This window comes from Cibotium barometz, chromosome 45 (assembly GCF_041138505.1).
Source record: "Cibotium barometz isolate CiBa-2024 chromosome 45, ASM4113850v1, whole genome shotgun sequence".
Lineage (NCBI taxonomy): Eukaryota > Viridiplantae > Streptophyta > Polypodiopsida > Cyatheales > Cibotiaceae > Cibotium > Cibotium barometz.
In genome coordinates, this window is record NC_141090.1 from 4,306,969 (window position 1) to 4,324,980 (window position 18,012).

Here is an 18,012-nt window from a genome sequence, read left to right on the forward strand (position 1 = left end):
CCTACCCAATAGTGCAACATAGGATGTCTCCCAACTGGATGTATGTACTTGGCCAAGTACTGTCTCATATAGTACCATCACACCCTATATCATATGATGTGAGAATGCGAGCTCATGTAAGGCCAACTGGATGTATGTACTTGGCCAAGTACTGTCTCATATAGTACCATCACACCCTATATCATACGATGTGAGAATGTGAGCTCATGTAAGGCCAACTGGTGGATGTATGTACTTGGCCAAGTACTGTCTCATATAGTACCATCACACCCTATATCATACGATGTGAGAATGTGAGCTCATGTAAGGCATATCCTATAAAAAATGATCAATGGATGGATTCAAAGGCTTTGTTAAAATCCACAAAGCAACAATACACATGTCTCTATTATGATCTCTCCTTCCCTAAAGTAGAGCTACAATCTAAGGTGGATAAGTTTCTCCTTAAGTTTGAATGGCTTGATGCTTTGTTTTCCATCCTCTCAACTAAGTCAATCTCTAACAACATAATGGCATCTCCCTAGAAGTCATACCATAGATGTTCCCCTATTTTTTATGCATTAAAGTCTCCCAACAAAAGGACTTCTCCTTTTTGGGAGAACTTTGTAATATCTACAAATAATGGCACATTTGGGGTGTCCCCTTTCTTTGTCACCCTACAATAATGGCGCATTTGGGGTGTCCCCTTTCTTTGTCACCCTAAAAACAATGGCACATATGGGGTCTCCCCTTTCTTTGTCACCTTGCATGTAAAACTTTTTCTTTTTGGTGGGAAGCATCATACTATAATATGCGTCACTCTCAAGCCAGGCCTAGCTACTCCCATCCACGTTAAGCATGCCTACTCATCTATCTAACTCTCAAGCCAGGCCTAGCTACTCCCATCCATGTTAAGCATGCCTACTCATCTATCTAACCATTGTGAGCATCTCTCTTAAATGAAGCCAACCAAGCATGCCACTCCTCTTAAACCACGCAATGCCTCCTAGTGGCGTATGTCTATCCTCTGAAGATCAATTCCCATATATAACCCACCACCTTAGGTAGCCCTCTCTCGAGGCTTTGATTAGTTTCCATGTAATAGATAATATCTCTATCTATATATAAGTCTCTGTGAATCCTTCTATGTTTGACCAAAGAGTTCCAACTGCCATCCTCAATGTATTTATGGTCTCATAGACCCCATGCCATTATGTGGGGTGCTTATATGTGATGATGACACTACCATACCGATAGATTGTGCACTTATTTGTTTTCATCACTAGGGCCATCACAATCCTACAAGGGTGTGATATCATCTCCTAGATAGACATTAGTGCCATGAAGAGCTATCCTCTTTTTAAGGAACTCTCCTCATGGTGGTGTATGGTCTAGGAATCTTAGTATGAGTGGTTGTTCCCTTCCTTACATCTTTCCCCACAACATCTATGAATGGGGTACCTATTGACACATTGAGGTCTTTGCTCTTTCGGAGTTTTCTCCTCTAATGTACCTCAACCCAATTGTCTTCTTGTTTACCTCAACCCAATTGTCTTCGAGGTCCTTCTTGGCAACCTCCCCCATTTAAATGTTGTTGCCTCAACCTCTGCATGGAGGTTTTGGTTCTCTATTGTGATGACTTTCTTGGCCTCTTTCGAGTGAGCTTAGAACTTTGCATTTATGTCTTTCATTTGCAATTCTAAGGCTTGTTGTGCAGACAGTCCCCCCCCTTGTGGTAGCATACGATGATTTGTATGCTTCCAAATACATGTCTTCCTTACATCTTTCTTACATTGGGTTATTTCTCATTTCAGTTGGGCTATTTCTCATTACAACTAGGTGGCCTGGATTTCAGCCCCTTTAGGATTGAATGGCCCTCCTCTATCTATTTCTACAGCCCTAAAAACTCATTCTTGTTTGATATAAGATGTCTTTGAATCTTAGAATTGAGGGTTGATGTATTACTAAAGGATTCGAGGTCATGTAGGGCCTCTTATGTTTATGCATGCTTAGAACTAATCCATTTACTTTATGTTTATGATTATTATTGCTAAGTATTTCTCATTTTTCTGTTAGAGAACTCTCATCTTTGTATTAGAGAGATCTCATCCACTATAGTATGGTGACTTGCTCTACTATGCATGTTAGATGTTAATATGGTATTAGATCTCCCTTCCAGGGTTTTTTAAATCATTTGTCAAGAGAGGGAATCTTTGTGAGCGGGTCTCAATTTGTTGTAATTTTTCATCTTTATGAGCGCTGCTTCTCATAGTTGAGTGGCACATATTGTGAGGAGTCTTCATTGCTTTGTGAGAATCATTATATCACTAGGCTAGTCTCTAATTTTGGTGGCACATTATAAAGGCTAGTGGTTAAGCTCAATCTAGAGTAGTGGGGTTGAATTCTATGTAAGGAGTGAAGAGAGTTAGTAGGAGAGAGTGAGCTCAAGCTGCTCTAATCCTACATTCATTGAATCTTGGTGAAAAGCAACCCCTATGTGAATGAGGGCAAGTTTTTACAAGCTTGAAACAACTACTTCAAAACTATCTCAAACACTCAATGATTGAGATGTCTTCTCTATGAGTGAAGAAGCTATTGATTCCAGCAATTTATAAGGGCCAAAGGCAAATAAAATAAGAGATGTATATAGAGGTTAGTGGTGCATGATAAAATGCAAGTAATGTGACTATTCTAGTAGAGTAGGTGTCTCCAAGTAGCACTACTACTTCACTCCAATGTAAGAGAAGACAGAGAAACAAGAAAGAAAGAGAAAAACAAGATCTAATCATAAAAGTTAACTCCTAAGAAGAAGTCATTAGAAAAAAATAATCCCAGGGAGGAAACATTTTAACAAAAATGTGTGATTTGAGAATTAACACACAATAATTAAAATTGATATATTGAGATGTGAGCTTCCACCATATGTGCCACCAAGCTATCCTTTGAGAATTAACACACATAATTAAAATTGATAATTGAGATGTGAGTTTCCACCATATGTGCCACCAAGCTATCCTTAAACTTAAAGCCCATTTTGGGCTTCAAATGATGCCTAGAATTTATCAAAGGTGCAACCATGAAATCTTATTACCAAGGCGTCAAAATGAAGCCTAGTTATAAGGTCCAAAGTTGCATGGGTTATATACACATATGTACATACATACATACATACATATATGTACATACATACATACATATATGTATGTACATACATACATACATATATGTACATACATATATGTATGTACACACACACATATATACATATATATGCATGTGTGTATTGTATGTATATATACATAAATACATATATAGAATAATTGTAGGCCCTTGAACCATAAATATTAAGACTCTTCAAAAGTTGAAATTAATTTCCTAAGATGTGACCTTCCTTAGCAATATCACCATAATATACATGTAGGCCCTTTGTGGCTCCACTTCTTGAAGTTAGAATCTAAGGGCTGCAATCTTATAGGACCAACTTTCTTTTTTAAAATGTATTTTAAAAAAAGATTTGTGTATGACCTCACAAGCATATAGTCTAATATTTTATAAAGATGAAAAAATAAAAAAAATGTTAAAACCACGTTTTTTGCTCTGCCATTCTACTCCTCTTCTACTACTTGCACCAGTCCCCTCCTTTTTCCTTCAGCTTGCACCGTGCAAGTTTTATGTGACCTCTGCAGTAGCACAACAGCCCATCTATGTACTTAAGAGAGAGCATCATGCTTACATCCACGGATTACATCGTCAGTTTAGCTCACAAAGAAGGACCGTAACTTGAGCTCCCATTCGGAATGGTTATCGCACCCTTGATGGATGAGGGAACCCAAAACCTATCAACATCCCAAGTGCAGGTGCTTGAGAGAGAGCATCATCCTCGAAAGGGGATGGATCACATCCACATATTACATCATCAAATTAACTCACAAAGAAGGACTCCAACACACTCAACCCTTTGGAATGGTTTTATCATACACTTGATGGATGAGGGCACTTCAAATCTCTATCAACATCCCGAGCCTCGTCGTGTCCACTTACAATCATCCCCCTCAAGAAAAAATGAGAAAAGAAGGGGCTAGTGAGACATCAGCAAACAATCCACCAAAACCTTTGGGAAACACCCAATGGGAAGGGAGGAAAGCCGAGGAAAAAGAGGAACCATCAAAGCCACTTGTCTATTTGTGCACCACACGAAGAAATCACCCTTCACTGCTGTCCAAATTGTAAAAACATACCACCCATCACACCAATGTAGCCCCCCTAGATTGCACTTGGACTTCGTGAGGAAAACATAGGGTAGGAGCACCAGAAGAGAAAACACTTGATGAAGAAGGGGTGATATAATAGCAAAAAACATAGCCTCTAGAAGAAAATGTAGCCACTTGTAGCTTGCCCCTTGATGCCTAGCTACTGGAAGCTTTGTAGCAGGGACAACCTGTACAAGATGTGGAAGACACTTCAAAGAAGAAAAACACAGCCACTTGTTGAAAAAACACAGCACGACGAGGTTTTGGATCTACATATGTTAGAATTTTATGCATCTCAGTATGTAGGATCTGTCTCTTTTATTGGCACACACTTGTATTTTATCACATCTATGCAGGGGTCGGCCAGCTTCATGGTAGTCAGCCACCTCTTGGTCCTCCTTATAAAGGTGCTCTCTCCCACTTGTGTTGTATCCACTCAATCTGAGTGCATATGTTGTGAAGCCCATCTGTTGCTTTTCAACCCCTTTTGTGAACTCATACTATGATAATAGAACTTAATCATTGGCTACTCTCTCCCTCTCTTTGACTCTCTCTACTTTTGTCTCTTGTAATCACCTCTGCATGTGCATACTTTCACATGGTATCAGGCATCTAGGTCCTGGCTCTCCACCATAACCTCTTCCCTCCCTCATCTGCGTTTTTTGGAGCAAGAAGTGTTACAAAAGACGAAGATCACCCCCTAAACCTCAACCCTTTTTAGGGAGGTCACCAAGAAGGAGGAGGTACCCACCAAGAGTACCCTGGCTCTAGCTAAGGCAGATTCAACACCCAAGCAAAGACCTAGCAGCCAGCCACCATTTAGACCAAGGCCCAACCATGAGGAGAGATCAAGTAGGAGCCTTGTAGATTTCCTTACTGAAGTAGGCTTGATATGGTACATGTGTTGCCTTTTCCTTGATCCTCCTTTCCTATTCTACTAGGGTAGCATCACAACTCCTTCAAAGGTTGGGTTAGGAAGGTCCTTATAGGTGGAAACCATAGTCCCCATATGGCTCGTTAGGCAAAATTTTGAGTAGGATGGAAATGGCATCCTTCTCATCAATGGGTGTCCCAATTGATGCAAGTTGTCACATTAAACTTTTCATGTAATTTAAGTGAGTAGAGAAATCATGATCATGTGTCATATCTAAAGACCAAAGAATTTGATTTTCAAAACATTTTAGATTTTTTACCCTTAGCTCCAAATAATTTCTCTAACTCATCTTGTGCATCCTTTGATATGTCCTTGCATGCTCCTATACGATGTCTTAAGCATAAGCCTTAAAAGACGAAGACATCTTAGAGCCTCAACTATGATCAACTACTTAATGACAGTCTCTAATCATCAAGGGTTCTATAAACAAATGAGAAAATATGAAATAGCAACTCCCTAATGCTTAGTTTGAGCTCTCATTGATCCAAGAAACCCAAGATGGTTAGCACTAATCTTTTACTAATATTAATGATTATTAATAGAAACTGAGAGAAATCTTTCATCTCACCAAGCAGTGGATATAAAGCTTCAAGATTTTGATGAATGTGCTTCTCTTGAACTCAACTGAAAAGCCCTAAGAGAGTTTTACTCCTATTTAAGAATTTGCAATTTCTCATAGACAGTTTGCACTAGACATTGGGTCGATTTGATGATGTTTCTCTCCAAATTGGTTGAATAATTTTGAGGTGTTAAAAGTTGAGGACCTTAGCACCATAGGCTTTAGCTGCATCTTTCGAGCTTGAGTGTTTATACTATACTTCTTCACCAAGGTTTCCCAAGCCTCCTTAGGCATTTATGCATCCTGTATATGCACAATCATAAAATCTGACAAACTGATAGACAACTAGTACATCACCTTTCTGGCTCTTTCATGCCATGCTTTATATGTATGCACTTACTGTGGATGGGGTTTTCTTTAGCAATCTTTGGTTCCTTTTTATCACCTATGATGAACTCCCAATATCCTTTTCCTATAAGGAAATTGGTCATCCTGAATTTCCAAAGAAATTATTATTTTTAGCCTCTCACTCATAATTTTTTATAAACTGTTCGACATGATTACTTTGTAGGTAACTTACAAAACAATGATTACAAAAACTTCTATACTTACACCAAATCTACAATCTCCAATATAGCAACATTGTAAACCTGTTATACTCTGCAACTATAATATAAACTTGTGATACTGCAACTATATGGTAAAAACCTATTATACTACAACCATACTGTAAACCTATTATACTTGCAACTATATGTGAACTAATCACATAAATATACATCTACCAACCACCTACAAATCTCAAACTCTCTACATCTAGTGTTTGCTATACAACCAAATTTATGTGGTAACTTGGCACACCAATCTAGAAATCGGGCGTACAAAGTCAAAATCAACACTTTCACCGAGTGTCGCAGAAAACTTGCAGAGTGAAAACAATGACCAAAACGACCTCGAACCCAAATTTTGAGATCATTGGGATCTTATGGAACGGCCCGATATGACCTCGAATCCAAATTTTTAGATCACTGGGATCTTATGGAATGGATTGAAACACCTCAAATCCAAAGTCTGAGATTACTGAGATCTTATGTAACTTCTCTTTAACAATATAATGCCCCTTTCCTTCTCTACAAAGGGCGCCTCAAGTTGTGACAATGCATCTGGGTAAGCTCTTTAAGAGGATGGCTATGATCATGTCTTCTTCAATATTCTTTTTGATCCTAGCTAGTTGTGTGAGAATACTTTTCATATAATTCAAGTGAGCCGGAAGTGACTCTCTTCTATTTAATTTGAGCTTAAAGAATTTTATTAAAAGGCTGATTTTGGAGTTTTTATTGTGCCCTAAAGAGAGTGTTTAAGGTATTCCAAGCCTCATTAGGGAAGATTCCTTTCCATCTATGTGATTGATATAAGTGTCATTGAGTCCTAAGGCTATGATAGCCAAATCCTTCTCATCCTTGCTGATCTATAGGGGTTTTTTTGTCTTCGGTGTTTGGCATTTTTTTTTCATGTTGGTTACACCCCATAACCCTTTTCTCATAAGGGTAAACTTAATTTTAGTTTTCCATGTGAGAAAACTATACCCTTCAAATTTATCTAGTTTAGTTGAACTAGCCATCACTTTGGGAAGGTTTTACCTCTTGGCTTTGGAAGTCCAAGGGCAATGTCTAAATCCTTACATTGATTTTTGATGAAATGCTAGAAACTAAAAGCCCCCATCTCCGTAGAGGTCATGTTAGAAGACAAAAAATCAGAAAAAACTTGAGTTTTGGCATAATGATAGTTACTAACCAATGTTTTTATCTATTAAGTTTTTGGTTATTGACTTCTTTCCTTTCCTCTTGGGCTTTAGATGTTTTGCATTAGAAGATTCACATGATGAAGGCATGATTAGACTATGTTAATTGGGTTTAAATCCTCAAAGGATAAGGGTTAATGAGAAAGATCATTATTTTGGGGTAGCAAAACTACAATACATTAGAGTGTGGAATTGAGGAGCTTCCTCAAACAATTAGATCAAGTGCTTCAATAAAATTCTTTAAAGATGGAAGAAGTTGGGGTTGAAGCTTTAAAACACTTGGTTAGCCTTAAAACACAGAGATTAATCTCTATTTAAGCACTATAGCTTTTTGAAGAGTGCACAGAGTTCATCTAATATGAACATGTGATCAATGTCATATTGGTTGTACAATGTGTGGAGCTGCAGATACATTGAAACATTCGAAGTGTTGGGCAGTCATCTACCTTATGCAACACTACAATGTTTGTCTAACTACTTCCTTAGTAGTTTCTACCCCTTAGTTTATTTCTATGTTTGGGACAAGGGAACTTAATGTGTGCATGGGGTTCCTTGGATTTGAGATGACATTTATGCAGTTGTTGCACACGAATGGAAACATTGTGATGAGTTATGACCCATAGAATGCTCAAACAATTGAATGAATTGAATAGGATCAATAGATCCATCATATTTTTCCATGAGCTTAGAGATCTCTATGTCCATGGTTTTAAATGACTTGCTTGGACCATGTGAAGCTCCTTTTGAGTTTAGAGCACCATTCATTCCTTTTGCAATCCCCCTTCTTAGAAAGTTTGGGCATCTAGGGATTGTAAGGGTTGTGGACAGTTGATTCTGAGCATCTATGACAGAGATTAGGGCTAGCAAAGGACTAGTCACTTAACTAGTGGCACACTCGTAGACATGATGGGTCTAGACAATGTATGGCATATGTGATTAGAAGGTTTACTTGATGCATGAACCTTACTTGATGCACAAACCTTAAGGGTTGGTAGATTTTAATCATTGGATACACTTTCATCAAAGGCACATTTAATCCCCTTGAGTTAGCCACATAGCTTGCATGGTTCTTTTAGGTTTTTTATTCAAAAAAATATAAAACGTAAAAATATTATTCAAAATTTTTTAAGGCTTTATATATTTTAATTTGTCCAAAGTGTTGAAATTTAATATTTTTTAAAGATGTTTTGGGTTTTGTAATTTGTTTGGATTTTTTGATGTTATAGATATTTTTGGTGTTTTGTCTCTTTTTTTTAAATGGCTTAGCTGAACAAGAGAGATGGCAACCGGGGGAGCACACCATGGACTTTCGTGTGACCTTTGGTATCTATCACCTCAATGATGCTAAACACAATTACATAACCAATGAGAGAGAGGGGTTTGGTGTATGCTATAAAGACTATCCCAATAAGAATGATAGAGCCAAATGCCTCATTTTAGGAAGGTGGCCCTATCAATTGATAGTGGGAATGCTTTATAGGAAGGATAAATATGAAATCATGAGGAAATGCATTCATGAATACGAATTTATCACCATTCTTAAACAAGCCCATTCTAGCATAGGTGGATGACATTTATAGGGGACACATTAGAACAAGTTTCTCTAGGCGGAACTATTGTGGCCTACACTCTTTGAAAACACAATCAAGTTTGTCAAACACTGTAATGAATGCAAATGGTTCGCCATGGTCCGAGGATCATATGCCCTTAACCCCCGTAAATTCACAACAATAACCATTTGCAATGAGAATGCAAATGGTTCACCAAGGATCGTACGCCCTTAACCCCCGTAAATTCGGAATAACCATTTAAAAAATGGGGACTAGACTTTCTTCACATTAGCCTAGCCACTAAGGGAACCCATGCATGCTTCATCGTAGTCACCACCACATCAATTACTTCACAAAGTGGGAAGAGGCCAACGCTATATAGAATATAAAATGGAACCCAGGCATGCTTCATCATAGTCACCATTAATTACTTCACGAAGTGGGAAGAGGCCAAAGCTATATAGAATGCTGACATAAAATCTACCATACCAAGGTTCCTCTATGAAAATGTGATTACTTATCTTGGTTGCCCACTAGAAATAGTGATTATTAGTTTCGATTGGCCACTAGAAATAGCGATTACTGGTTTTGGTTACCCACTAAAAATAGTGGTTACTAGTTTTGGTTGTACACACATCTTATAAATAGTGGTTTTGGTTGGCCACTAGAAATAGTGATTACTCATTTTGGTTGCCCACTAGAAATAGTGATTACTCATTTTGGTTGCCCACTAGAAATAGTAAGCAATCACAGTGTACACATCTTATAAATGAAGTGGGTGAGCTCTTTCTCAAAGAGTTCGTCAGGTGCATCCTTGTGGTACACATAACAAGAAGTCAACACCTTACTACCCACAAGTGAATGACCAACAAGTCGAGAGCACCAAAACAAGATGTTGTGCATTATTCTTACCAAGATGGTAGAGGCATTGAGAAGTAATTGGGAGCACAACTTGCACTTAAATCTATGGTCTTACTACATTGCCTATAAGGTTGCTATCAACATCACACATTTCCAGCTTGCATTTGGGCTTGATGTAGTCCTGCCAGTGGACCACTAGTTCCAAGCCTTCAAATTGTACCAAGGTATAACCTCAAATGAAACCCTTTCACAAAGAGGTTAGTTTCCTTAGAGAAACTAAGTGAGTAAAGATTGTGATCCATGTATAGATTGATAGTTGAGAAACTATGGTGCAAGAGCAGTTTGACGGCTTGATGTGATCAACTAAAGGACAAGTGCATGAAGGTAGGAGACATGGGTACTTATGTACAATGTCAAGAACACCACATGAAAAATCAAGTATAGAGGCCAAGGTCCCTCTCAAGTCATCAAAATTGCTCCTCAAGGTGTAATAAAGATAGAGAACCTAGATGGGGCTAAGATGAAAGGATATTTCAAGGGTACCAAATTAAAACATTATTGTGGACCTCTCACCTAGGACATGATCTATCAAATTCACAAGAAAAACAAGGAGAAATGAGAGGATGACAATAAAATACAAAGGACACACCTCAAGGCAAACACATAAAAAAATAACCAAAGAGGCTGTAGACTCCCAAGCGTACAGATATATATGTGCATATGTAACTAACCTTTAGGATGCAACTAAATGAGAAATAATGGTGGAACTCGCTTGCCTTGAGTTAGAGTTCCCCCATAAAGAACACCTAGATGTGTGTCTAGCCTTGGTTAACACACCGAGGATAGTCACAACATATTATCTTGGGAGATGTGGATCTCATTGACCACCTACCCCTTACACACCATCTACAGCTACCATTACCATGGTAAACAATTCCCAATCCTTGATCATTGATTGTTTTTAAGTAGATTTTTTACATTAGATATAAGCCTACATTATATTTTGTAAGCTTTACATGAACCCCCAACCATAATGAAAGAATGCATCATCCTCAAGAAGGGATGGATTGTGACCACTGATTGCGTTCTCAGCTAGCAAAAAAGAACCATGACCCTCCAACTCTCCCCACAGAATGGATTATATCCTTGGTAGATGAGGACATCTTGAACCCTTCAATATCCTAAGCCTCATCATTGAATTACACACACCATCAACTCAGGTGACCACACTCAACATTCATCTAGCCTCAATGTGTTGATGACCCCCTCCAGCCATAATGGAGATCCAAACCTTGCCAACAAAGACGAAGACCCCCAAACACTAACCTTAATGGACCTTTAGGGAGGTTACTAAGAAGAATTGGGTGTTCCCATGAGTACCATGGTAAGCCAAGGTAGGTATTTGACACCAAAACAAAGACCTAGTAGCCCCATTTAGTCCAAGAAGCCTACCTATGAGCATAAATATGCCAAGTGGGAGCTTGAAGCAAAGGTGTTTTACACTCAACCCAAACCCCACTAGATCCCAATTAAATAAGATGTCATTTAGTCAAAGAATCCTACCTATGAGCATAAATATGCCAAGTGGGAGCTTGAAGCAAAAGTTTTGTACTCTCAATTTGAACCCCGTTGGATCCCTATCAAAGTGTTAGAAACTTAGGGCTTCTAAACAAGAGGGAAAACTTTTTTTTTGGATCCCAAAAACCTTTCTGTCTACATCAAAACCCCTCAAGCTAAAAGGAGCCAACAAGTGATGGATGCATCAACCATTCCCACCATAGTAGGTAACACTTTGATGGATCTCGATAAAGCTACTAGAAGCTCAAGGCTTCCACGAAGTAAACCCCTACATTTGGGTTCCAAGGTCAAAAAAACATGTGTCCCGGGTCTCTACAGACACCCCATCAATGTTAAATCTTGGATAGAGTGGAGGCCCAAATCTATGCCTCCAACACCACACCTAAAGTTTAAGTAGGAGAGTGGAGGGCAATGGCCACCTCGACTCATGTGCCAACACCACCAAAACAAAAGAGGATATGGACATTTCACCATGTTCATGTAGTGTGTGCACCCCATCATGTTCAAAGAAGAGTCATCCACTTCAAAGAAGAGCCACCTTTGATGCACCAATCCCCTAAAAGAGTTACACACACTCCCTTGGCACCCCCAAGAGAGCTGCACACACATTCCCTTAGCACCTTAGCCATCTTTAATGCCAATCCCCTAAAAGAGTTACACACACACACTCCCTTGGCACCCCAAAGAGAGCTACACACACACTCCCTTAGCACCCCCTATAGTTCAAAGAAGAGCCACCCTTGGTGCCAATCCCCCAAGAGAGCTACACACACACACTCCCTTGGCATTATCAAGAAACCCCAAGGGTAAAAGGGTTCACCATGGTCCCAAAACACCCCCGTGTGCTATGTTGCAACACCAACTCATCAATAGTAGCTTGAAGGCCAAAGTTGAAACAAGTGCACCGGCAAGGTGGTGGCATCTAAGCTTTTATCATGGATGGGCAAGTGATTCTTTGTCTTTGCTTAATGAGCCCACATGGTAAGCCATAAAACTTAAACCCCATTTGTACATATGTAACATAATATCAATTATATAAACACATCTATTAGGAATTATTTTTAAAAAAACTAAAACAATTGCATGTACACACCCACTTAAAATGTCCATGCGGCGATGCCCATGAAAGCCGGACATTATGCCTATCATGCATCCCACCTTAGAGATGATCATCTTGTAGCCCACATCAACCCCACCACCACTAATGCACACCACATAGCTACCCATTTTGCATCCCTTGTGTGCGTTGTCCCCATCGAGCTTTGATCCTACGATCTGTAATATCAACCTCTACCTTTCCAAGGTTTAACGTAGGGCATCTCTCTATTCTTGGGCATCTAATAATAGCCTTTATTTCTCTTGCCTAGCTACACACCCATGGGCCTTACCCTCGATTAATGTTGGTATCACATGGAGAAGGGGAGGATCAACAAGAGCACAAGGGAGAGTGAGAGAGAGAGAGAGAGGAGCACGAGAAAGAAAGTTATATTAAACGTCTTCAAAAGACCCAGTGGGTCTATGAGACCAAAAGTGATACAATAGCGTCAATGTAATCTCATCATGGTACAAAAGAAAACAAAGAATAGAGCTATGAGCTTGGAGTGTCAAATCTGAGCCATAAGATACAAAGTGGGACCATCATCATCGTACAACCTATGGAGCTAACCCCCCAGTAGGGGCAGGGGGCCATTAAGGATATTGATCATGGGGTTAGCCTATAGAAGGCTTTGTAGATCCGCCAATAGGAGGAGTGGGAAGGTGGTTCTATGCCTCTCCAAGATCTCCTCAAGCTAGGGTTGATGTCTATGTTATTGGTGAGATCTAGGGAGTCTAGGCCATCGGGCTCGTTGTAGTGCCGTGGCCCGATCTAGAGTCACACCAAAGTGGGGTTTGGCACGTGGGGTCTGGCAGCGGACTAGGCAATCAAGAATGTGTGGCTTGATGAGGCTGTGGGTATGTCATCCATGGCTGGTGGGGTCATCCTTCCATGGGTTCAGAAGAACTGAGTGATGGTTGTGTGGGGCCAAGGTGGATGTCTTCCATGGGATCTCGACTCCCTAATCAATGAGTCTCTATGGCAAAGAAGCTATAGTAGGAAGAGGCCCAGGCACCACTAATCTAGGTAATCCATGATCCTAGATAAGGGTCTAAACCCCTCTTTGAAGAGAGAGAGGAAAATCCCTCGAGCCTCATAATATATGGTGCATCTTCATATGAAGTGCTCCTCTGACTCAACCTCCTGCTGGCACATAGTGCATATCCCTCTCCTCATTAGGTATTTGCATGGCTCTCCTTGTCTCTATCCTCAGGTGGTGTGATGACACCCACAACTAACCCACTGCAATCCACATGGCATGTGACATGTATATGTCAAGATATATGGCCCTTAGCATGAAACCATCTTGTGTAAGCCTCATGAAAGTATCCACGTAGTACTGACATTTGTGTGAGAGTGGCTCATGTGTTGTGATCCAGGTATCCGATATGTACAGCCCCAATAAATCATATCTAATCACTCAGTTCCTGTCATCCTAAGAGATCCTGATGAATGGGGAGTACTAGAGGGGGGAGGAAATCCATCTTGAGTCTGTGCCTCGTGAACCAGGTGCATACTTGGCTATACCATGACTCATGCCCATCTGCTCTACTGCTAGCTATTGGGAGGACTGTAGGGCGAGCCTCAAGAGTCTCCAAGGGGCATGGCACTAATCCTATGAATGTATGTGACTCTCTCGAAGAGTGCCTCTACTAACATGGGTGCTATAGCAAACTTTGCCAAGATAATATCATGTGGAACTGACAGATTGATGTGTATCATATGGGAGAGCATCATGACCTGAGGCCTCTCTATCCTCGGCCATCTGGCCACTATAAGATCAGGTGCCCAAAAGGGTGCTCCATACATCAATACCGAAGTGACCAAGGTGTCAAATAGCCACATCTTGGTCCTTGGCTCCTGGAAGTGGGCCTGGAAGCACTTTCTCTCCATGAGAGCAAGAGAATCATACCCTTGTATCAGCCTAGCCTATGCGGCATGGCTCATTGAGAAGGCCGGTCTTGTGAAAGTGACTTCCAAGTACACACATGAGTATGCAATCTCCACTTGGCTTCCCATGTAGGTGAAACTCAATCTCCACTTGGCTTCCCATGTAGGTGAAACTCAATCGAGATGTGAAAAGAGGGGATGTGTTTAAAGACCATAACCTTGGTTTTCCCAAGGTTTACTGTGAGATCCCGTTGTGCACAAAAGTCCTGTAGCATGTCAAGATGCCTCTAAAGAGTCTACGATAAGCAAAATGACATCAGCATAAAGTAGTATGAAAATAAGGATGCCTACTAGTGATACGCCGCCTCCCCCTCCTCTATCAAAACCTCCTCTATCAATGAAGGCCAAAATTAGCATAAAGGAGTATGAAAACAAGGATGCCTCCTAGTGATACGCCTCCTCCCCTTCCTCTATCAATGAAGGCCAAAATCAAGTTGATGTAGAGGTCAAATAGAGTAGGAGATAGTGGGCATCCTTGCTTCACTCCAATGGTATTGGAGATCTCCTCTAATAATGCTCCTAGGCATCTCACCGGCCAGACTCATGTAATGCCATGATCCCCCAAATCATGTGTGATGGTACCCCCAAATCCTAGAGTCTCTGCAGTAGTCTAGCTCAAGGCACTATATCAAACGCTTTGCAAAAATCCACAAAGCAATGGTAACTTTCGTTAAAGTGTCGTGCTCTCGCCTCTTCTATGGTGGTTCAAAGGGTGAAGACGTGATCCAAAGTAGAGAATGATCTACAAAAGCCTACCTGCTCTGATGCTCTATGCCCATGTCTCTCTGCTAGTGTGTTGAGCTGAAGCTCAAGTACTTACCCATGAGAGAGAGAGAGAGAGAGAGAGAGAGAGAGAGAGAGAGAGAGAGGACACAACTTGAGAATAGCAAACACATAGCATCCTTGGAAGAAGCCCAAAAAGACAAAAGACAACACCACTAGAAACCCGCAAAGTCAATGAAAGTTCGATAAGCACACTAAAAAGTAATGTTGATGTTAACCCTCTTCCACAACAAACTAGTAAGTGAGGTAAAAATTTAAAACCCTCCTTTTATTGCTTATATTATAGCTCCCCACCAATGAGTGGGTAGAGCTAGTATACCCGGATAGTCCAAAGGCATAGCCACTGATGAGTTGGTAGAGCTAGTATAGCCGGATAGTCCAAAGGCATATCCACCGATAGTGAGTAGAGCTAGTATACCCAGATAGCCCAAAGGCATATCCACCAATGAGTGGGTAGAGCAAGTATACCCGGATAGTCCAAAGGCATATCCACCAATGAGTGGGTAGAGCTAGTATACCAGGATAGTCCAAAGGCATATCCACCGATGAGTGGGTAGAGCTAGTATAGCAGGACAGGTCCAAAGGCATATCCGCTGATGAGTGGGTAGAGCTCATATACCCTGATAGTCCAAGGGCAGCATATCCATTGATAAGTGGGTAGAGCTAGTATACCCAGATAGTCTAAAGGCATACCATGGAAACTCCAAAAGTTTTTAAGTCAAAAGTCCAAAAACCTACACTGAAGCCTACACACATCCCTGATCCCAACCTACCCAACTACCCACGCATTCCCAGGCATGCTTAGTGCACAAAGTCTCCAAGCTCACATGTGTTTGGCACTAACTTTGTCCCAACTCCTTCACATTGTAGTCCTTCTTTTGACGTAACCCTTGCCTATTCATTGAGTAATGTTTTTACTTTCCCGCATTGCACTTCACATAAATGACTACACATATACTAAATCTAAGGACTGAAGCAATGCACAAGGAACATCTCAGTAGGAACCATGGTTGATATAGCCAAGTCCACCTCATGTTCCCCACTACATAGGAACCTAGAAAGCGGCCTTTGGATCTAGATCCCCATTGTGTAGGGAACCTAGAAAGCCACCTTTGGATTTTCTTGATACATTTGCCAAAATGACAATCACCATTAAGGAAAATTCATGTTTTTAGGGTTTCCTATCCCATCGATAGAATTTTAAACTACCCAAGTAGGCCCCCCTTACCTTGATAAGGTTGGCCTCTAGCACTTCATTAATCTAAGGGATTTCATAGCTACAAGAGACATAAGAGTACAACCTGAGTGGCCAAATAGAAGTCCAACTAGAGTGGCCACATAAGAGTACAACCCAAGTGGCCACATATGAGTACAACCTGAGTGGCCACATAGGAGGACAACCTAAGTGGTGTTGCACACCCTATCTCTTTCAACAACCACCAAATGTTGTGAGATTACATGGCCATACTTAGATAAGTTCACATTGACCCCAAGTTCATGCCAATCAAAAGAAGTTGGTCCTTGCATAAGTCCCTATGCTTGGAAGGAAGGGGCCTATCTACAACTTTACATACATTGACGGCCCCATGCCACTCACCACCACAAAGATATGGCTTTGAATGAAGAATTTTAATGACCTCTAGTACACCACCCCAAATGTATATCCTCTTAACTTTCACTTCTTTAGCATTATATAATGTTACCAATTTTATAGTGTGGGTCTTCAAAGACATGGTGCCTATAATTCACATCTACAATCTAGGTACATCTTTGGATAGGGGAACCATGGTAGGTGGTGCAAGTTTGGCCAATTGTACAACCCATCGCTTAGATAACCATCGACCTTATGTTGCAAGTTTGGCCCATGGTACAACCCATCGCTTGGATCATCATCAACCTTGTAGGTACCTCCAAAGTGCTTCAATAAATACAACCTCTGCTATTTGATTCGAGTTTAACACAGCCACACCTTGCCCTAGCCATGTCTCGCCCATAAAGAACCCCAATCTCTAAGCATTAAGTTGTTCTATCATGCCATGAGGACTTGAATTGTCATTACCCTTGCAAATTATTCATTGACATTGGTGGTTATGGCACTCATTCTGCTAATGATGACATGGGGATTTTCTACCACAACTACTTAAATTTGAAAAACTCAAGCCACTTCTATAAGAGAAGGAGGCCCCACATGAAGAACTTCTACATTGTATATACCTTGTTAAAATAGCAAGAGATGTCAGGTTAATGTTTGGAGCAAGGGAGAGTGCTATGTGACCCTCAAACATTTGTATGTGTAAGATACCTCGTACAAGGTACCGTTGTTGTAACACTTTTGTAGAGAGAAAATACTCTTGATATTATTAAAACGTTAAAAATGATTGATTCCAAATTCAAAAGTTCTCTTCAGTATTTCAAAACAATGTGTGTAACTATTAAATAACACTTTTTAACCTTGGAACCCTAGAATTTAAGATTATGCACAATAATGTGCTAGGGGTAGCATAATTTACAACACAAATTTGTAAAGAGAGAAAAGTTCCTCAATTCGAGGAATAGTATTTTTTATGTGAATTAATAATCTTAAGCCCTAGGTATGTGCAAAACTATCAATAGAAAAATAAATTGAACCTTGCACACATGCCCATTAAACCATGCAATGTGCACATGTAGT